Source organism: Haliaeetus albicilla, chromosome 16 (genome assembly GCF_947461875.1).
Source record: "Haliaeetus albicilla chromosome 16, bHalAlb1.1, whole genome shotgun sequence".
Classification (NCBI taxonomy): domain Eukaryota; kingdom Metazoa; phylum Chordata; class Aves; order Accipitriformes; family Accipitridae; genus Haliaeetus; species Haliaeetus albicilla.
In genome coordinates this window covers 410,547-432,524 of record NC_091498.1, presented here as the reverse complement: position 1 = coordinate 432,524, position 21,978 = coordinate 410,547, and the positions used below count along the sequence as shown (strand labels likewise).

The following is a 21,978-nucleotide window of genomic DNA, read 5'->3' as shown; positions in this document are numbered from 1 at the left end:
TATGCTTTACTGGCCTCTTTCCATAAACAATTCACTAGAAATAGAACTGTCTGTTTTAAGCCCAAATACTCCCTTACAATATTTGCATCCCAGTCTCCCACTGGGGCAGCACACAATATTCAGACCCTGAATGCTGACTAAAAATAAACGGTAAAATAACTGACTTGTTTTCCTAGCTTTTGAAAAGTGCTGTGTAAAGAACAGCCTAAAGCGTGAAAAATGATGTGATTGTCACAATTACTGCATCGCAAGCAGATGAGGGTGTTAACTAATGGTACCAACAAAAATCATTTTTTCCAAAATTTCAAGAGGAATAATATTACTTGTGGGTATATTTATATGCTTATTTAATGTGATAGCGTCCTTTTAAGTAAACTTGTCACGGAATATTTATTTTTTTCCCCTATTGTCTAAGAGTATAGCGTAAGGAGTACAAAAGGTCCACTGCCCAGGATACAAACCCTAGAGGCTTAGCCTAACAAAGCAGCTGACAAGGAGAGACTGGGTGACACAATGAATGAAGTGTTCACAAGATCCTTTTGTTACAGATAGCAGAAATATAAAAATAAACAATATTTGATTCAAAGAAATTAGGAATGATGTTAGTATAAAAAATACTAAAATTGCAGTGTTCAAGCACTGGAAAAGGTAGTGGATATCAACTACTTAATTATTTCCAATTACTTTATCATACATCTAGATGTAATAACTCAATTTTATGCCACTTTCATGGAAATCTATTTCATTATTTCCTTACTTTTCTTAGTTTTTCCATCATTCTGTTTCATTTAATGAATACATGGATTCTGAATATTAGGTGAATAGTCCTTGCAACTGAACACAAAAGGGAAATGATGCAGATAGCATTATGGTCCTGCTTCTTCTCCTTGCATTAGGTTGGAAATGATATGCAGTAGGGATTATGCTTTGTTTAAAGCTGAGCCTCTGCCTCTAAAAGAATACATTATACAAATCTTCTAATGTTGTTGAAATTCCCCAAAACTTGATTGTGTCAGACATAATGTGGCAATGAGGTTCTTATCCCTACCTTATGCCGAATAAATATCTAATATCAGAGAGTATAACCTTGGAAAAGTATACACTAGGGAACATCCCTCACGTCAATAATTCATAGTGCTGTTGGTGGGAAGGTACATTCAGCTAGCCCCTAACATTATACAGAATACATTAATGCCCACGCAGCCACAGCTCTGAGGAGAGGCGGTGGGGGAAGGGGAGAGTGCAAGAGGGGACTGACTTCCTTTCAGGCCCATTAAAAAAAACAAACCTCACAATTATTTGAAGTAGCACGCTACCTACAAAAAGCAAAACAAACAAGACCCCCTCCTCTACAAGTCCATAATTATTTGAGGAAGAGAGCATGTGTAATATACATCTTTACACATGCATGTGCTACAGAGATTTGTCTTACATTATCTGACTGTAAGAAACACAGGGTTAGCTTCCCTGATTCAGTGCAGCCGGAATTATACTGCTGAGAAACTGGAGTAATGTACTGATGAATGAGGCCCCCAGGAGTCCACATATTAATTCTACTAATGTTAATCCAAAAATCAATACATTCAGGTTCAGTGATGCTTCTATAGGCAAAAATACAGGTGCTATTCAAATGAGCTTAAAATAAATAAGATAATTTTCTGATGGTATGTATCTGTCGTAAAGATGATTCCAATTTTAATTAAAGACAAAATGAGTAGATTTTAATATGGTTTGGGGTCTTTTGCATTCCTGTTTGCTCTTTAACTGTTATAGTTTTAATGATTTAGGAACCAGAAGAATAACTAAGAAACCCAACAGTCATTATCTCAAATAATGAGACTTTTTAATGCAAAATCAATGTTTTTATAATGAAAATAGATTCCTCAGCTCCTGCAGGGTGATATGTACAATTCTTTTTCACTGTTAAATAGAATGTGATTGCTTATTTTCACCCACATGATGAACATTTTTATTCAGGAGTAAAAATAAAATGTCAGAATTTATTTACTGTTATTAAGTACACATATTTAACCAGAAGCTGCCACCATATGACTGAAGCTGAGGAAACTGGGAACAATTTCCTGTGAACTTTCAGAAGCTCGAGGAAGAAATGCAAAATTTCGAACAAGTAATGAAAAAGCTCACTCTGGGAAAAAATTCTCTGGTTGCATTCCAGCTTCTGTTCAGATGGTTGACCAAACCCTTCCTTTGTTATGTCAAATGAACCAAACTCAAAAGCTAATAAAAAATATCTTAAGCAGGCTTAATGAAGTAAAATAAAACACTTCTTCTACAACAACATATCAAAACTGTTACCAATGCTGAGCAAATTATTATTATGATTATGATTTTGATTACTATGATTTAGAGTCAATGCATGTATTTATGGTAATTTTTGATCTCTGAATATTAGGAAGAGCATTCATATTAATACTTCAGAGCCATATTCTACTAAGAGTCCAGATGATCTAAAAGAATTCATAGAAACTCATGGGTTTAAATGCTTAATTTGGAAGCAGTCTGTGTATTTCTCAATAGTCATATTTGGCTTGTTTTTTCATGCAGTGCCTAAAAGGTGTAAAATCAGAACATGAAAAAGACAAAAATGAGCAGCAAAGCTGCCAATATCCTTAAAATGCTTTCTTAGGTTCTTCTTCGAGTAACAGGTGAAGAACAAGCTCTCACTAGAACAGAACTACAACTGGCAGTAGATCTGCATAGGAATCTTCAAGTACTTACCAGCAAGAGGTTTGAGGCCTGTGAAGTGTTTATAAGCTCAATTTGCATTGATTATTTTGGTACTGCTATCTTGAATAATATACTTTTTTGGCAGCTGCAATCTCTAAAGGGTGCCTTTTGCAGAAATGACAGCAACAAAGCATATCATTCAGACATCCAAGCATAGGAGGAATTTCTTGTAGTGACACCAATGTTTAGGAAAAATGTAGTCTGTCTTGACTGGGTGCCCAGGCAGGTCTTGGGAGCCTTGAGAGCAGAAAGAGTAAATATAGACAAAGCAGGGCTAACTAGAACAGGTTGCTCCGGGCTGTGTCCAGTCAGCATTTGTTACTGGCTACTTTTATGTTATATATTATAATCTGTTCATGAGGCACACCACTGTTTGAAACAGTTGTACTCTTATCTTCGGAAGTTTTAACTGAAGAAACTTGTAAGGATAATGGGTGTGAACACACTGCAAATCCTACTTTTCAGTAACAATAAATGTGAAGAAAACATGCACATTTATTCCAAACGGTTAGCCGAGGCTACATCCACATGCAGAAAAGTGCTTCTGGACGCGTGTACACTTCTGAAGCAATAATAATAACCAGTTCCGCCTTGGTTCCAAGCCAGTCACTTATCAAGCCACAAGGACTTCTTTTTCCTCATGTGATTTAATAAAGCTGTGCTTTCCTTCTTACTAATGTTCATTTTTCATGAACATTGGAGAAGTGGAACTTAGAGTGGATCACTTATTAATGAAAAACAAATTGCAATCCACATAGAAGTATTTGTAGAAATCAACAGAACACTTCCATGAGCAAGAAATTCTTACTGGAGACTATTTTGTGCTTATTCAGTAAAACACAGTAATAATTTTATGACAGATAATAATTTCAGTCACAGCTAAACTTTACAGGTCAAACTTGATGGTTCATTCTCAAGGTTGATAAAAAAAATTAGAAAAATATTTTCAAGGAAGAGTACTACTTAAGTATCATTTTGAGTAAATCATGATCTGCTCATAGGTATGATGCAAACAGAAGTAAAGCTTAAATTCTTTGAGTAAATTACTCACTGTGATGTATTTTTAATTTTCAAAGTGTTGTGGTTTAACCCCAGCCAGCAACTAAGCACCACACAGCCACTCACTCACTTTCCCCCCCTCCCCCCCCAGTGGGATGGGGGAGAGAATCGGGAAAAGAAACAAAATTTGGGGGTTGAGATAAGAACGGTTTAATGGAAGAGAAAAGAAAAAACTAATAATGATAATGATAACACTAATAAAATGACAATAGTAATAATAAAAGGATTGGAATATACAAGTGATGCACAATGCAATTGCTCACTACCTGCCAATCAACGCCCAGTTAGTTCCCCAGCAGCGATTCCCCCCACCCCCATTCCCCCAGTTTATATAGCGAGCATGATGTCACACGGTACGGAATATCCCTTTGGACAGTTTGGGTCAGCTGCCCTGGCTGTGTCCCCTCCCAACTTCTTGTGCCCCTCCAGCCTTATTGCTGGTGGGGCATCAGAAGCTGAAAAATCCTTGACTTTAGACTAAACATTACTTAGCAACAACTGAAAACATCAGCGCGTTATCAACTTTCTTCGCATACCTAACTCAAAAACATAGCACTGTACCAGCTACTAGGAAAACAATTCAGCTCTACCCCAGCTGCAACCAGGACACAAAGTAACCATGATTGACACTAAACAGAGAACAGCCATTTTTGCCTACAATGGCAGAATTCAGATCATTAAAATAATATATAACTAACCAAGAAATGCAGTTTATGTAGGAACTTTCCCTAATTTACACGTTCTTTGTAACAAAATGTACAGGGCCTCACATTATGGAATCTGTATGCATTTGCATAAGCTCTTCCATTGTGGTACATGCTCCTATGTGCCTTTTTGAAACAGTGTTCAGAATTGAAAAGTATTTTATTTACAGCATACCACCTACCTGTGTTGCACTACATCTGCCTTAATTATTACATAAAGTATATTAAATAGTTAAATGTCTCTGTGCCATGTAACAGATTTGTTAACAAATGACATATATGGAAGAATTAACCCCATTCAAGTGTTTATGAAAGCACAGAGTCCTCCAGAAAGCGTCACAGACTTAGGCAGTATTTCAGAACACTTGCAACAACTTTCCTCAACAGCCAGCTGCTTCCTGACTAAATATCTAAAATACCTTAAGAGAAAGTATTTCTTAGAAAGATGAACAATATTAAAGTTTCAGGATGGGGCTACTTTCAATGAAGGGGTTTTCCTAATGTGATTCATCTTTATTGTTGAAATCACACACTTCAGTAAGAAATGGGACAAGCCAAGAGTTATAACCAGGAGTCATATTTGCAATACAATTTCTGGTACATTAATATATTCACTTCAGAGGTAATACTGAGGCAGTTTTCAACAGAGCTTGGAACAAACATATATATGAAAAATTGAGACCTTTTTGAAACCTTTACTGTAGTGTAAAGGTACTGTACTGTAGAGTTTTCATCTCTTCTTTCTTTCTCCTTTCTCTTTAGCATTTAGGAGTTTCAAAATCTGTAATGCATCTTTTTCAACATTCAGGTGTATTCACTATCAGCTAAACTAAAGGCCCAATCAGCATACATAAACTCTGCCCCTAAGCAGTCTGTACTGGTTTATACAGAGATTAGGATTGCTTTGAATTACACATGCAATCAGGACATTTCATGGAGCAAATTGTGGTCATTTTGACAACTATACAGCAATCTTAATTTCAGGCACAAGTATATATGATATTCAGAGATACAATGAGGTAATTCAACATTTAAAAAGGGGAGTATGTAGTATAAATTAGTAGAAAAATCATGACACTTACAAACTTGTTCTAAAGATGTATTGTTCCTTTTTCTTCAGAAAAAAACCACCAGTTTCTATTAATAATAATTTAACTACTAAAGAATTCCATTGATGGCCAATTCATACTGGAAATCTATTTTAAACTTGAAAAAGAAAAGAAGGGAAAAGAGGGAAGGAAAGAGGGAGGAAGAATGCAAATATGTGCAGAATGTGTGCAGAAATACTGTACTTCTAGCATGCAGTCTGCAGAACAGCAGCCCACATGACAGCAAACTATCCTTCTCAGAGACTATCAGCTATTCTTGTAACAGCCAGTTTTTCAGAAAAAGCAGACAGTCCTCACTGTAAATATATATATGTGTATATATACATACAAACATGCCTAATGATTTAAGAAACCTGTTCCATTTTTTAGAGGTATGGGAATGCTAAGCATGGAGGGGATCTCACATGAGGGCTTGCTCCTACCCTGTAAACCAGACTACGAAAGCTGCAGTGATGAACATAATATTGACCCAATGTCTCTAGAGATCTAGGTGTTACTTATGCCTTTTATCCCAAAACATCCTGCTGTGTAATAAAAAAAAATTAAAAAAAAATCTGACATGCATTTGAACCCTGATCTCTTTGAAACAACTTTTTCCTCTCTGTAAACTTTGCAGGAGTGTCTACACTACTTTCTTTATATGCTTTCACTACTCTATATGCTTTACCAACTTCTTCAAGATAAAAATGTCTCCTCTTCAGTCAGTGACTCCATAAAGCACTTGAACTAAGTGTGTGTGTGTGCGCGCACACACACCCATGTATTGAATCAAGTATTCTGAAGGCAAATGGCTAAAAGCTGAATTTACGCCAACTGAATTCCTTAGCTGATACAGTAAAAATTCCACCTGTAATACCTTACACAGGCTTGGAAGATTTGTTTTCGTCATTCTTCCCCTCCAGCTGAGTGAAGATCTGTTATAGTTCAAACCTATACTAAACAAGGGAAATTCTTAGGCTTATGTGTAAGAACTGGATTGAATCGTCACAGCAGTTCATCCTGTTCTTAACCTTTATGAACCTGCATAGCCCTACTTCAGTTCCCAGCTTACAAGCACCACAGAAGCTCGTTTTGGTCAAAAGATACTTTGGGCTGAAGTGAAGTTACATGCTATCAGCTGGTGCACTCTGTAGGTGTGACTTTTGCCTTCAAAAAGCTCAAAGTGCTCTGAATATTTGATTAGTACCATAAATACCGGTTCAGTAAGAGATCAAATGCCAAGAGAAGAATATGTAAGATAGGAAATATTGATTATTAGGACTTACCATGGCCTTTAGCAAAGATAATGCTGCTCTCAACTACACAACTCTCATATTCGAAGCGTCAATGTTTTTTCATTAATTTCTGCTACAGTCTGTCATATAGTACAGTATCTCCTTTCAATTAAAGATTTGTGTTAAAAGGCATAAAAACTAAACTTGTTTTATAAAACTTGTTATTTGGAATTATGGAGGTTTTTTCACATTTTGACTGATAGCCACATCACCATCTTAGTCTGATTTATTACTCATCGTTTTATACTCCTGCCAAAAAGGGTTAAAACCCCTCCCTTTCCAAGCATTTAGTACCTGACCTTTACATGGCTAATTTTACCACCCTGACAGAATTTTTAGATTTCTGTATCCCTTAAAATGCACCATGATAGTAGCTGGAATCTTCTAATTTCTTCAACCTGTGTCTTCCCAATTATTTATTTAAGAGCTGTGTAGATAAGCTCTCCATTCTCACCTAGATCAGTGATAAGCGAAGAAATGGCTTTTTTAGAGTGTCTCTGCTTTTTAAAGCAGATAGAAATAATAAGGTTGACAAAGGAAAAAGGAAAATTGAGCATTATGAGGGTAATAACTTAGAAAGTGTCAGATTCAGAATAATTGAATTCAATGACATTTAATGCTATGGAAAACAATAGCAGCAGCCCAGCCGCCCATCTGATTCATGTCTAGTTCATGTTTAACAAAACAAGGCTAAGGGTCATGCAGTCATGAGTCCCATAAATAACCTGTTAATGGGATTTCCAAACAAGCTGTCCTCAAAATGGTTTTTCGTCTCACAGAAGGAATATTAAAATGCAAATGGATTCGGGCTGTGTCCTCATAAACAACCATGTTCATTTAACCTCTGACCTGAACGTTTAACTGCCCATTCCAGCAATTTGTACGGTATTAGCCACAGCACGCCACTCCAAAGTGCTAACTTTGAGAAGAGAGGACTAAATGAATGGGTTACTATCTGTGATGTTCAGTTAATCATGTCAAAAGGACTTTATAGGCATAAAACTATTCTTTTAAAACTTCCCTTTAGTTAGTTGACATTTTTGCTAAGGGAAGAAAAAACAAACAAGCATGCAAAAAAATGATGAGCAAGTGTCAAGAAAGTTGTTTTAAAACATTATTGACTGCACAGTGCTGTGTGCCAGCTCAACGGAAGAGTAGCCAGAGCATTTCAGCAGAGGCTGCCATCCAGCATCACCTGTCTCCACTCTCCCTCCCAGCTGGTTGGAAGCCCTGCCTTAACTTGCCTGCTCTTCTTGGCTAGCAGCCAGGACCACTTGTGGGAAGCACTTAGTAGCACTGTAGAACTTTGAGCAGTGATAAGTCCAGACTTTCTTCCCCTTTTCTGTATCAGGATATTCCATGCATTCCCTGCAGCATTTTCAGTCGCATCTTCAAAACAATGTGGCTCTTTTTCTTGCAATTAAAAAAAGCCCACCTGCCTGACATGAATAATATATAAATCAGTCTTTGTCCAAATTCAACCACATCTCTCCTCCCTGCTACTCCTCACAGGTCTCAAGGAGAGCCCTTCAAAAGTCCTTTGGGAGCTTGTCTGACCATGGACAATGTCAAATTAAAACAGCAACAAGCAAAATACCTGTTAATTGTTCCCAGTTTTAAGTATCATTAAAATCACATTAAATACTCAAACCAAATTAAAGTATGAAGGTTGCTCTTAACAATTTGGTTTTAAAGGAAGTAAATTAATCTTTTTTGCAAGCACATGACTCCTGAGAAAGAGCCCCTTTGCAGTGAACTGTATGTTACAGAAGGGAAAGGAGTAGTTGGGACATCAGAGCACTCTTACCTGACAGGGTGTCTGTATTTTTTCATCACAGAACTACTATTCAAAAATATTCGTAGCACTTCAGAGTTTATTAAATATTTGTAACTTCTAGAGAAAGCTGCCACAGTTGAGACTGGATCTCAAAGTTGTTTCAAAGTTTGTTGCACAAGTCAGTGAGGAGGAGGAAACAATCTGAACTAACAGTGTTTAGAAAGTAATAGTTTTTTTCATGGTTTCTAACATTGGACCATACCTGTACTCTTAGTTGGTTATTCAAATGGGCTGATTTTGCATGTCAGTTTTGGATTTCAACTTTTTCTCAGTAAGTAAATTCCTTCCTGTAAACAGCTCTCTGGGGGTACAGTTTCAGGTATCGCTCATTGCAGGTAACTGATTTCTCTTCTTTTGCTCACACTGATTGGCAGTAAAGGCTCTAAATATTTAGTATCCAGTTTCACTTTTCTGAAATGTGTCCACTTCCTTGCCCAAGAAAACTCAAAGTGATGACTTGCCTCCTAGAAGAGGTCGTAACAGGTCTTCTGTCTTTGCTGACAACGTGGAGTGTCAGGAACAGTTTTATGGCTCATTCAAAAACTAACAAAGTTTCACCTTCTCCAGTAAAAGCACATGTGCAGTTACTATGCAAGAAATACAGTGGTATTTACAGACTAAAAGAGAAAAATAATACTGCAAGTTGGAATAAAAGTTTCATTTTGTACTCTGACAGAGTTCAACCCTTTTCTAATTTCCCTTCTTTGTTTACCCCAAAGGGTAAGCAATGGTTTCAGGAACCCCCTTCACCTCTATATATCTGATCTGCTGGACAGCTATTCCCCAAATGCAAAAGAGAGAAGCCATGCCATTCAAAAGTAACATTTTCTTTAGCCTATTCTGTTCTAGACCTTTTAACATAACAAAATGACTGTTTTGCCACACTCAGTAATGCAGAAATCTGGCATTTGAGAATTGCATCGAAAAATACCAGACTTTATCTATTTTAAGTTGAATGAACGTATTTTGACTTGAGATTACAAATTTTTTTCAGTACACACTAAACTCTTCACACAGTAACTCTACACGCTAACTGAAAGATTCTCAAACTCTGTTAACAAACTCCAGATACAGAGTGGCAACTGTACTCTAGTTTAAAAAAAAGAAAAGAAAAAAGAAAAAAATCGGATTATTTCTCATCTGATTTTCTGTGACACCTCACATTATGGATAACAGAGTCTGCACTGAGCAGGCTACAATTAAAATAATGTACATTATACTGCTCTGATACACAAGAATCAAAATAAATTATTGTTTGAATTTAGTATTTATCCTATAATATATTATTTTATGTTTTGTGAAACCTTACTGTGAGTTGTCAAAGTGAAACATCTTCAGAGACATTCAGAGCAGTTTAGCTTTCAGCTGACTCATATTTCAAAAGCTCTTTTTCCACTGAGTCTATGCAGCCACCATGAAGTTCTGGTACTTTATTCCAAAGTTAATTTCACAGATAGCTAGAAATTTATTTGGATGACGCATTCAAGAAGGACACGACTGTCCAAATCTTAGCAGAATTAGGTAAGATAAAGAAGGACACACCAATCATCAGAGACACCAGACACATTTTATATAAGGAGAGACTAAACTGACAAGCCTTTTCAGTTCGGAAAGAAGGAAACATAGGAGAAATATGGTACTATCACAGGTATATAAAATCATGAATGTCAGGTACAAAGTCACTAGATAAAGACTATTCATTTTTTCTTCCAAAACAAGACACAGGAGGCATAAGTAAACATTAAAAACCTCAAATCGTTAAAAGATATTTCTATTACTCAGGTTCTCTCATATCTGACAGGCACTAAAGCAAGTTCCTTGCATTTTTTTTTGGTCAGGCTAACCTTACTCCTTTCTGAGTAAGGCGATTCCTTCTCTCCCACTTTTTCTCTACTCTAGATCTTTTGTCTCCTGTGTGCTCATTTTTTCTTCTCCCTCTCCTCTCTCTTTTGGTAAAATTTTATTAATGGGCCTCCAGGCTTCTGCTGACTTGAGTGGGTTTGAACTTAACTGTTCACTTGCCTTTTTGCTTTATACCTCATCTCTTACTAACTTGCAATTACTAACTTACTAACTTGCAACTAACTTAAAACTAACTTTTTCCATATTAAACTCCGAAGGAAAAAGGAGTTGAGAAAGGTGGAGGAGGAAGAAAAATTGTAAAAGCAATAAAGGAAGGTACCTCCTTATACATACCTCAAAGAAGCACCATAGTGCATTATATGTTCTATTCTCAGAGCACATTTAAAAAAGATTATTTTAAATTACCAGAGTTTTTACTATGAATGATCATTTTGCGCTACTAAGATGATTCATTTAATTGTACAGGAAAATAATACTGAATTCATTGTTCTGCCAATAGAGCTTTGGCTACATAATACAAAAACACACCACCACCACCCCCAAACATTCTAAGGAAAATATCCTCAGAAAATGTTTTTATCTGTATTTGAGTTTTATTTGTACTTGAATTCCAGGTTTATTCAGTGTGTTCAATACATCTGAATTGGAGTAAAGCAACATGGTAAAAAATGCAGACAATAATAAATCACTGTCTTGGCAAAACAAGAGCAAATTTTTAAAGTATTAAGTCATGCCGTTATTAAGAGGAACATTTTATACCAAGGAGAATGGAAAAATGAGAAATTTATTTAAATATCAAAACAGGATACATCCAAGTGTTTTCCTTTGTCTTTGTTACGGGTATCAATTAGATTCACCTCCACTTGCAGATATAAAGGGGTAATTAGTGTTCAATTACTGACAATTTATAGTTTTAAGAACAGATTTTTTTTACATTGCTCATTGACAGGAAAAGATCATAATACAATTTTGCAAGAAACCCAAAACACTATTTCTAATATTTCTAAAAATTCTCCGGCTTTACTGAGATGTCAAGCCACTCTGTCTCAAACAGAAAACCCCACATTTTATACACTCCTTCTTCTTCAGGTTTTTTGCCTTCTATAGTATTTCCTGCCAAGTTTTTAAGTTAAAGAAATGAAATAATGTGTTTGCTGTAATTGTGCGTTGTGATTTTTATTTTCTAAATTGTGTGATCAATTTATTTTCTGTTGAGATGGGTGTAATAGGATTAGGCTGCAAGATATTTAAGCCATTATCATCAACATCTTAGAACCAAACTTGATGGCCCATGGACGAGGTAGAGCAGAATCCGTATCCCCAAAATGTGTATAAATCCCCAAAGCCTAAACCTAAACATAATTTTGTCTGGGTTTGTTTTAGAAAAAAAATGACAAGATTTAGGACAATGTCCCTCTGCTTCTAAGGCGTCTGAAGCACTTGATCTTTGACAGAACTGACGAATTCAAGTTTTCCATCAGGAAACCCGTTTCAGCCACCTTCATTAGCTGATGTATTTACTTTCATAAATTCCCAGTCCTCCTTCTACCACCCCGAGAAGGTTACCTTGCAGGTGTGACTCAGTCAATGCATTCCCCCCTTCATCAACAAGACATCATTGTGCAGAGCTCAGGTGGAAGTTTGCACTAGAGTGTTAACTCTTGAAATACCACAGCTGCTACTGAAGCACCCATATATGATGCAGAAAGACTTATTCAGTACAGAAAAGAAATGCTGTCCCAATCCATTTCTCAGTAATGCCACAAAAAGATCTCAGCACGATTCCTGTCATCTCAACGTGCAGCTTTTATCATTCATAACTTTTACCAAATGCAGTACACACAAAAAACCAGAGATGACAGGAAAGGAGAGAGTAATTGAGAAAACATTCTATAGCCTGCGCTTTTGCTTTTTGTTCCCAGATTCTTCAAATATAAAATTTGCATGCCAAGATCTGAACGTGATACACAGACTAAGATGGCAGCACTAGTAACTGGTTTATCAAATGCAGGAACGGCTAGGTGAACTGCACCGAGTCTTGTGTTTAAAAGGAGTTTTATCCTGCATATTACTGACAGTGTTTAAGCTGTACCTCACGGATTCACTTCTGATGCATTTTTTCTATGCTAAAAGCCTAAATGTATTTTTAAATCCAACACTGATTTCATGTATCTTAAAGGTAAAAACACTGCAGAACAGGCGGTACATGGGAAAGCCATGCAAATACTATCATGTCCAAGAAAAACATTACAATGCTCGTAACCTAAACATGCTGGAAGGTAGATTTGCCCCACTATTTCACTGATATGCATTTGGAAAAAAAAGTTTGCAGAAAAATCTAACTTTGGCCATGAGAGTCTTTACAGAGGCCTTGGACTGCTCAGTGACTCTACTGACACAGCGTGTATTAAAGATTTATGTTCAGTTAGCTGCACCATTGGCTTATAGAAGACCATTCCATAAAAGTTACATCTAAGCCCAGAAAAGTTACAGCTGGAAACTTTTTTTCTGCAACGGGCTGAAAGCAGAGTCATTAATGCTGCGATCGGTCTAATCCAGAGCATTTGTCGCTGCTAATTATTACGGACAAGCCTCTTTATTGAACCACATTCTCTTATCGACATTAGGATGCATGAGCCGAGGCTGTTGTTTTAAACGCACTCATTAACCACACAAATCAGCCCTGTTGACAGAGCACTTTTGAATTAAGCTTCAGACTGTAGTCATTGGACAAGGAGCAATTTATAATGCCATTAGCAACACTTGCGAAGGTTACAGGCATCAAAAATTGTTCAGCCGTAATTATTCTTAATGGATACAAGGAATAAACTGACGCAGGACAGCTTTTTCATTAGCTTTCAATCAAGGCTGATGGCTTTGAAAAATGTACAGTAAGTGCGTTTTGGGGAGAAATAATGATGTTGCAGCACCTTTCATTGGAAAATGCTCTCAGTTCAGAACTTAACTTTTAATAACCTTAATTTGATATAATTTAAAAATCTGATTTGCTTTGAAGATCTTGCAATGAATTGTTTTGGCTGCTGTTTAACCCTTTTTCAAGTATTCATCCCAAACATGCTAAAAAATAAAAATAAAAGTCTTCAGATACTTTGCATTCTCATGGAAAGCATTAGACTTTTGATTTCCTACACCCCTAGTAACTAGCACAGATTTTTAAAGTGAACTTGGAGCTGTTGGAGAATGAAGGGAATTTTACGAAGTTTATCTATCCCTGAAAAAGTACCAGCACATACATGACATTCTCCATAAAATTCAGTTGCAGATTCACAGACAGGTGGTCTAGCGGTTTTGTTCACCTACAAAGCAATAAATCGTGAAACCTTGTGCTCACTCCTAGAGACATGAGGACAGACACATACATATGTATACCCTGTTCTAACCTTCATCCACTAGCACCTACTCTTCATCCCTGTTAGCCAGTCTTCTGAGCTACGTGGACTATTGGCCTGATGCAGTATCTGTCCCTATGTTCTCTGACCAGTGTCCCCTTATTATATACTGTAAACTTGTATGTGAGATATCATTTATAGAATTCAGAATCATTGCAAGTATGGCAAAGAGCACAGTAACAGTGCCACTTTTCCCTGAGCAAGAATTAGCAAGAATGACTAATTATTTCACTCCTTTTTCTGGTACAGCACGGTACCAGCTTTTGGTTCAAATATTTATAATTGTTGCATCTAATGAATCAGCTTGGTGCTTTATAGGTTAATAACAACACTGAAACCATAAGGGCTGTGAAACAAGCACAGGGGCTGCAATGGAGTGTGCTTTCTGTATTGGGACATTTTAATCTCATTGTTACAGTTGACTTCTTACCACTCAGCCCCTTTGGGCCTCTGGATACTAACAAGATGGAAGACTGAGAGTCAGGAAGGTAATAAGCTTTGTTTCAATCAAGAGATGCTACTGCACTGCACAGAGTGATGGAAAGAATCTTGAAAGAAGTCCCAGACAATAAACTGGAGAAAAAGTACAGCTGGTGTCTATGCTGCCTTGTTGGCTTAGTAAGGTCTGTGAAAAGACAGCAAATAAAAGGAAGAGTATTCATCAAGATACAATTTTTACTCCGCTCTGCTACTTCTGAAGACAGAACATAAGGACGAGTGAAGAAGTCTCATTTCTTGAATGCATATTCTACTTACTAGAGTCCAATGTGGCCAGTTAAATCACATGCCATATCCCACTGTTAGACAAACCATCTTGTTTAGCTGTATACCACTGTTGCACATTTCAAGTTGAAAAGAACCAGACATAGTAATCAGTAATGTTACAGAAGTTTACACTGATATTCTGCAAAGAAACCAATTCTGAAATTTTATTAGTGAAAGTCTTAGTGAGATTTACTTGATTACATTTAGAAAGTTAACATGAATAATGTCTGACTTCATTTGAGTTACTAACTGCTGGTTATATCTAACATTCGGATGGCAAGACCACATATGCACAAGCACATACAAGAAAATACATAGAAATATTAAACCTTATTCCTTTAAAGCACAGGTAAAATGGTGAAACAAAACAGAAAAATAATTTAAGTTTTAAACTGAATTTGCTACAGTTAAAAATCACATTACCTTATTTCTGAAAAGCAAAAACCTTCATAAATTGGTCCTCATTTCATATCTCATCACAGCTGCTAATGGCAGTCCACGTCCCTAACAGAAATACCTTCTTTGTGAGACAGGGATCTTTCCAGACAGATTGAAGCTTCTGGCCCTATGGCCTATTAGCCACAACTGGCTCAAGCCCTAAAAACAATCAGAATTTCTTCTGTTCTTTAGCACTACAGGTGTTTTTAGCTACTATGTTTCCATATTTTTACAGTACAAGAGATCTCTTCACTATTCTTTCCTTATGCGGTTCAAAGAAAAGAGATAATGAAGAAAGTTAGTCTAAGACAAGGCAAGAATGTGGTTTACTGTCCTTAATTCCTCTGTGCTTGCCAGATTACAGGTCAGGATAGCAATACAGAAGCAGCTTTGCTTCTTAAGCAGCCTAACTGTAACAGCAGCACCACTTTGCAGGTGTGCAATTCAAACAGAACAACAGAAAAAAGATGCTTTTAAAATATGCTGTGCAGAGAGCTGCTGAGAGTACAGAAAGTCTGATGCAAAGCTAATAAGAGCAAATAACCAACCACTGATACCAACCACTGTACTTCAGTTTCAGTCAGGAGATGCAAAGAGAGGCCTTGAAATCAAATTTGAAACTGGTGGATGCCAATGCAAGTAACAAAAAAAGGAGGGATGTCAGATTTGCTTTGCACCGAAGTGAGAAATCAATGGTGACTTCATATACAGGTGAATTTCAGCAGTAGTTGTACCAAATTTTATCACGCAATTTGTGGTATTTTGTGCTTTGTTTAATCATAAATACCGGGACCAGATTATTACACAGAGTAATACTCCTTAAAAGATAAAAGTTTCTAACATGCACACATGAAAACAATGAAAAACAATGGGTGTAAATATGGGCAGTTCAGAAATCAGAAAGCAAATAAGATATCTAAATTTGTTGTGTTTTTAAAAATACACCCATTTCCAAGAATCTTATGGTTTTGTTATCTAGCGCATAATGTTAAAGCCAATTTTGGTCCAAAAAAGTTAGATTACCCTTGCAATGCTGTGCACCAGTAGTGATGGCTACCAAAACAGACAAAAATACAAAAACTGTATCTGTCTGTATCAGTTATAAACTACTACCTTACTAAAGGTTAATACAACAGGAAAATTATTCAGAGGAAGCGCTGCCTTCTACTTCAGTGCTTCTCACTGTTGTTTTACTCATATCATCATAAATTTGAGTCTCTTGCTCACTCATATTAGGAAACAACCAGGATCTTAACAGTATTGTAACAAACCAACTTTTTCTGACCAGAGGAAACACACAGAGATGAGACGTCAAGTCTCAAACCACAAGCAAAATTCTGGCATGGCAGACTCTCTAGGACTGATCAGATGCTATTTAATGTGTATTCCTACTAAAGCTTTTCGTATTTATTGTTTACTGTCCCCTGGCAGTGTGATTAATTCTGACACAAATGTGCACAGGATGGTAGAAGAGGTGACACTCATGTTCAGGGATCTAAGGAGTGAGGAAGAGGAAAAAAGCAGAATGTAGATCTATGTTGCAGAAGAATAAATTGCTCAGAATCTAACAAAACGTGTTTCACTGGGTTTACAGAGGTCATGTGTATGATGGCATGAACCCCTCAATCTTGGGTTCAGAGGATTCCAAGGGGACAAGTCCTTCCTTCCTCCTTTGTTCCTCCCCTATCTCATGCTGGGCCACCCCTGCTGGTATTATCCCACACTTACCCTACTGACTCCCAAATCCCCATTTTCTTTCCCCTAGACTGCAAGATCTAATAAGGTTTATGCTTAACCCAGTGAACCTCTTTTCCGATGCCACATATATGCTCTCACTGATTACTTCCCAAACCATTCTTTCCGTAAAGACAGATGAATTTCTAAGAGCAACACTGAGATTAGATTCAAACTTTACTGCATATATCGTTAAAGACCAGCAATGATCTTACTTCCATTCTCTATTTTTAGAACTATCCATCTCACTTTTTAATGACTGACCTTGAAATTATTCCTCAAGGGCACTATGGGAGTTTGTTTCTGTCGCCTTAGTTCAGATATCGGACTCCATGCAGAACAGTTCCAATCACAGTCACAAATACTATAATTCTAACACTTAGCAACATGGTTTTGGCAGCCGTCCCTCTACTAAGAAATCATTTAAGTAAAATGACATGCTTAATGGCATTAAATCAAGGTAGAGGGAGCTAAATTCTTCAATTTTTTAATATATACACATGTATACTGACGCACATATATTATCAAAAGGAAGTCTTGATAAATGAAGCATTGGCCCTGCCATCCTCACTTTGCATCTAGATTGCAGATTGATTACAGTTTGGAATGAACCAGAATATACCCAGACTCCAAAACAAACAAAAGAATAAACTACTTGCCCCACAAAGCTACAGCAAAGAGCATGACCTGATCTTTTTGCCTCTCACTGACACATCACTGTCATGTCCCCAAAAAAACAAACCCACACTATCAAGAGGGTATAAAATGTTGTCCCAATTGGTTCTACTTGACTGAATGTTGTCAGCTGGATAAAAATTGCAGTGGAGAAATCAGGCCCACAGCAAAGAATGTGTCTGGATCTAATTTGCCTCATCATTTCATCTTTGGTGTCAAGGAGTTAAAGCTGTTTACTCCAACAGTAATTTAATATTTCCTAATGATCTAGAAATACAGATTTGTAAGAAATTTAAGATTAACATTTTCAATCAACGCTTTTGCAAACTGAAGTCTTGTGAAAACTGGCATTTGACAATCGAATGGTAAATAACCAACTTATGCTGAGTGTGCTGTTATTCCTGTCCAGTTGCCTTTTCAAGGTGAGGAACAATGGGCCTCCAAAGTAATTGGAGCTTGGAACTTCATTCAAATTTCTCTATGGATTACTTGTTGCTCACTTTACTCGTGAATAATGTAGTCCCTCTTTCCTCAGATTCAATGATCTCACTCACCTTTGAATTCTCAATTTTTTCCAAGAATTGAAAGAAAAAGATAATAAATAATTTAACATGTAATCACTGCTACACCTACCCTGTACACACTACACCCTTATCGGGTAATAAAGAGGAATTCCCTACATGCATACACTACTTCTACATGAAATTTTCCACAAGCCGTAAATTTGCCTCTGCATCAATGCACACATGTGAGCTGGACCTTTTTACAATAAATCATTTACAGAATCCACAGCTTGAGTCATCATGCAAGATACCATGGAAACCACACTCCACAGTCCAGAACGGGACCCCCAAGGCAGTATGTTCTAAGCTGTACTATCATATTGGTACATGCTTAATTACAGTCTATGTGATCACTCAACACCATCCACTGTTCTGTGCTAGATAAAAGCAAACTATCTATTGTATGAATCTGAACATTTAACTGGTTATTTAGAAAGAAATGTCATGGAAGAATTATGGCAATACTGTTTGTTCAGCACTACAGTCAGGTGCTAATAGCAAAAGAAGAAAGACAACTTTCCAAAAAGCAATTGTAGCTAACCGAATTTCTACCTAATTGCTGAAACTTGGGGGGGGTGGGGTGGGTGGGTTGGTAATTAAAAAAACAAATCAGCGTTTCAATAGATTTGCACACCAAAGTGTTAACAAGTTATCATGAAAACTGATTTTCTGCAGAAAAATCTGTTTGCTAGTTAACTACCTTGCCTTCATAATGACTTCAACACATTACAGCATTTCTGAAAATATTGGTTCAATTGTTCAGCAAATTGAAATTTAAGCTCAGGAGAACATGGTCTGCATTCTTCCATCACAGTAGTATGAATCAGGAGGGGGCTGTTCTTTTGGTTTTGGATGGAGGTTTTTTGTCTGCTTTTTTCTTCTTTCTATTTTTTTTAAAGTTCATTTCTACAAATGCAGTCATCAAAATTACTCAATCTCTAGCTCAAATCTCTAGTTACATTTTCAGAAGATTCAACTAAAATAAAACAACTTTTGATTAATAATAGAATAACTCTCAATTATGACTCAGAAATTAACATTTACTTATATCTCCTGCACTGGATTTGTCCTGCTTCTTGGAAACATGTATCTGCTCTCATTTCAGAACTGTGAAAAGTTCTTTAGGAACTGGCATGCACACCTGCACTTTTAGGGGGGGGAGGGGGAGGAGTGGGTGTTTTGGTTTGGTTTGGTTTTTTTAAGCTGTTTTTGCATTTTGAGGTGGGGGTTACCCCAAAACTGGCGTGAAGTTGATAGGTAAAGCCTGTAGGTCAGCTACCAGCTGAAATCCTATCAGTGTCAGTGATCAATCTCTGTTCTAAAATTCTTAACGTCTCGAAGCATAAGTGACATTAAAGTATTTTAGAAAATAGGAAGGTCACTACAGAAGTGTTCAGAAAGGTTTATGAAACAGCTCTACCCAGTACTCTAGCAATAACATTCAGCCTATCTGGGCTGCTCTGTAGGGATGAGTATAGTGAAGAGATGTCTCGGTTGGGAAGAACGTAAGTATCTTCCCAGGTCCTTTGGTGATTAAGGTGTCGTAAGTCATGTTTCTCATATAAACAAATGAACTCAGAGATGAGATTTAAGCCATTAATAGCAAATTTGACCAACACTGCAGACACTTCAAGAGCACTCAGCACAAGATCAGCAAGCAATGTTGGAAGCAGAATGAGACAATACTGGTTACTTTAGCATTAGAACAAAGCGTATCTTTTGGCCTCCATGAAACAAGGGGCTTGGAGAACAGAGGTAGAAGATCTTAGAATTTTGAGTCAGAAAGGGTTCAGCAGAAGGACATACTTCAGGGAGGGGGTGGGTGGCAGAAACCCTTTGAGATCCTGGTTTTAGGATGTAGTAAGTCCAGGCACCTTTAAAAGAGCAAGGAATATGTGCTGGCGAAATAGAGAAAGAACATGCTCATAAGCAGGCTAGAAGGCTACAGATAAAGGGCGTTGTCGTGGTTTAACCCCAGCCAGCAACTAAGCACCACGCAGCCGCTCACTCACTCCCCCCCCATCTAGTGGGATGGGGGAGAAAATCAGGAAAAGAAGTAAAACTCCTGGGTTGAGATAAGAACGATTTAATAGAACAGAAAAGAAGAAACTAATAATGATAATGGTAACACTAATAAAATGACAACAGTAGTAATAAAAGGATTGAAATGTACAAATGATGCGCAGGGCAATTGCTCACCACCCGCCGACCGACACCCAGCCAGTCCCCGAGAGGCGAATCCCTGCCCCCCACACTTCCCAGTTCCTAAACTAGATGGGATGTCACATGGTATGGAATACACTGTTGGCCAGTTTGGGTCAGGTGCCCTGGCTGGGCATGAGAAGCTGAAAAATCCTTGACTATAGTCTAAACACTACTGACCAACAACTGAAAACATCAGTGTTATCAACATTCTTCACATACTGAACTCAAAACATAGCACTGTACCAGCTACTAGGAAGACAGTTAACTACATCCCAGCTGAAACCAGGACAGGCGTAATCTATATAACATTTGAAAGAATGTAGATGACAAGGCAGAATTTTTAACATCAGCTGCAGTCTCACCTGCCAGTCTCTGTCAAACCACTAGTGAAGAGTGCAGTATCAGCCAGCAAGCTGATTTTGTCAGGCAGGTTACACGGTTACAACTTAAGAATAGCCCTCACCTCTCCACTCTATTCAACAAAAGTGCACTGCTTTCCAATATTAGCAAAATGACCAACCAAGTTGTATGGAAGTTAGTTTGCTGTCTGGGATGGTAATGGCTAAGAGCCCTCTACATCTCTATAGCATCTGAACATTTCACTCTGGTTACCCAATATACCCCTGCCAGACTCCTTTCTGTTAAGGATATTTTACTGTCATTGATTTTCATAAAAGGGCCTGCAGTACTTTCAGACTTTGTGACTCACCTGTGACGGCAGATGATGTCCAGCATCTTTACACGTGTGGAATCTGGTGTTCCTGAATCCCAGTCCAGTGCCTACGCATTGAATATTGATCCTGGCAGACACAGCAGCACCATTTGGGCCTGCCTTTAAGACAAACAGAAAACAAAGGCCCTGAAGAAAGAGGTGGTATGAAAGAAGATGGGATCAGCTAATGATGAAGGAAATTAAAGGGGGGATCAAGCAAGCTGACATCCAGATTTGGGATGATTGTGCCTGCATAGTTTGTAACTCATTTAAAACATGTACCTTCACATATGCATAATTCATTTCAGCCAGTCTGTCAAAAATTCCAAAGGCCACAAAGGACTTCTCTAAGCATTTTTGTGAAGAATTTCACAACAAAATCCCTTATTCATGAAGACACAACTTTTGTCCTGAGATTTCATGGAAAAATTGCAGTTACGTTTGGAAAAGTAAAAACCAAAAAAAAGCATAGACCATCTCACAACAGAAAAAGCTGCTAGATGCTGTGCCTTCCCTGAGACTGGAGTGAGAAAATGATTCTGCCCCCCTGCACAAAGCAAGCTATTGTTATTACAACATAACAACTACAGACTACATAAAGAACTCCTAACATCTGCTGTAATCTCACCTATCAGCCTCTGCCACAAGAGTAGTGAAGTGAGGGATATCAGGAAGTAGGTTGCTCAGCTAGGAAAGCAAGGAAAGCTCTTGAACTGATCTTGGGAGAGAAGGGGAAGTAAAGGTTGAAATAAATGCCTAAACTTATAGAACATCATAGAGCTCACTCCTCTAATGTTAGTCTGTCTCACCTGGATCATCTCCCCCGCCAGAACAGAACACATGTTGCTTTTCCTCCCTTCTGGCCATTTCCACGAAGTATCT

At 37.5% G+C, this 21,978-nt stretch overlaps 1 long non-coding RNA gene across 1 annotated transcript in view; it reads right to left on the bottom strand.

Annotated features, from left to right (window-relative positions):
• The window catches only part of LOC138689168 (uncharacterized), a 127,713-nt gene extending 106,495 nt beyond the window's left edge, over window positions 1-21,218 (bottom strand). Inside the window, exon 1 of the long non-coding RNA XR_011328019.1 lies at window positions 21,094-21,218. This is a non-coding gene — a long non-coding RNA (uncharacterized lncRNA). The remainder of the gene's footprint in view (window positions 1-21,093) is intronic.
• Between the last annotated feature and the right edge of the window lie 760 nt (window positions 21,219-21,978).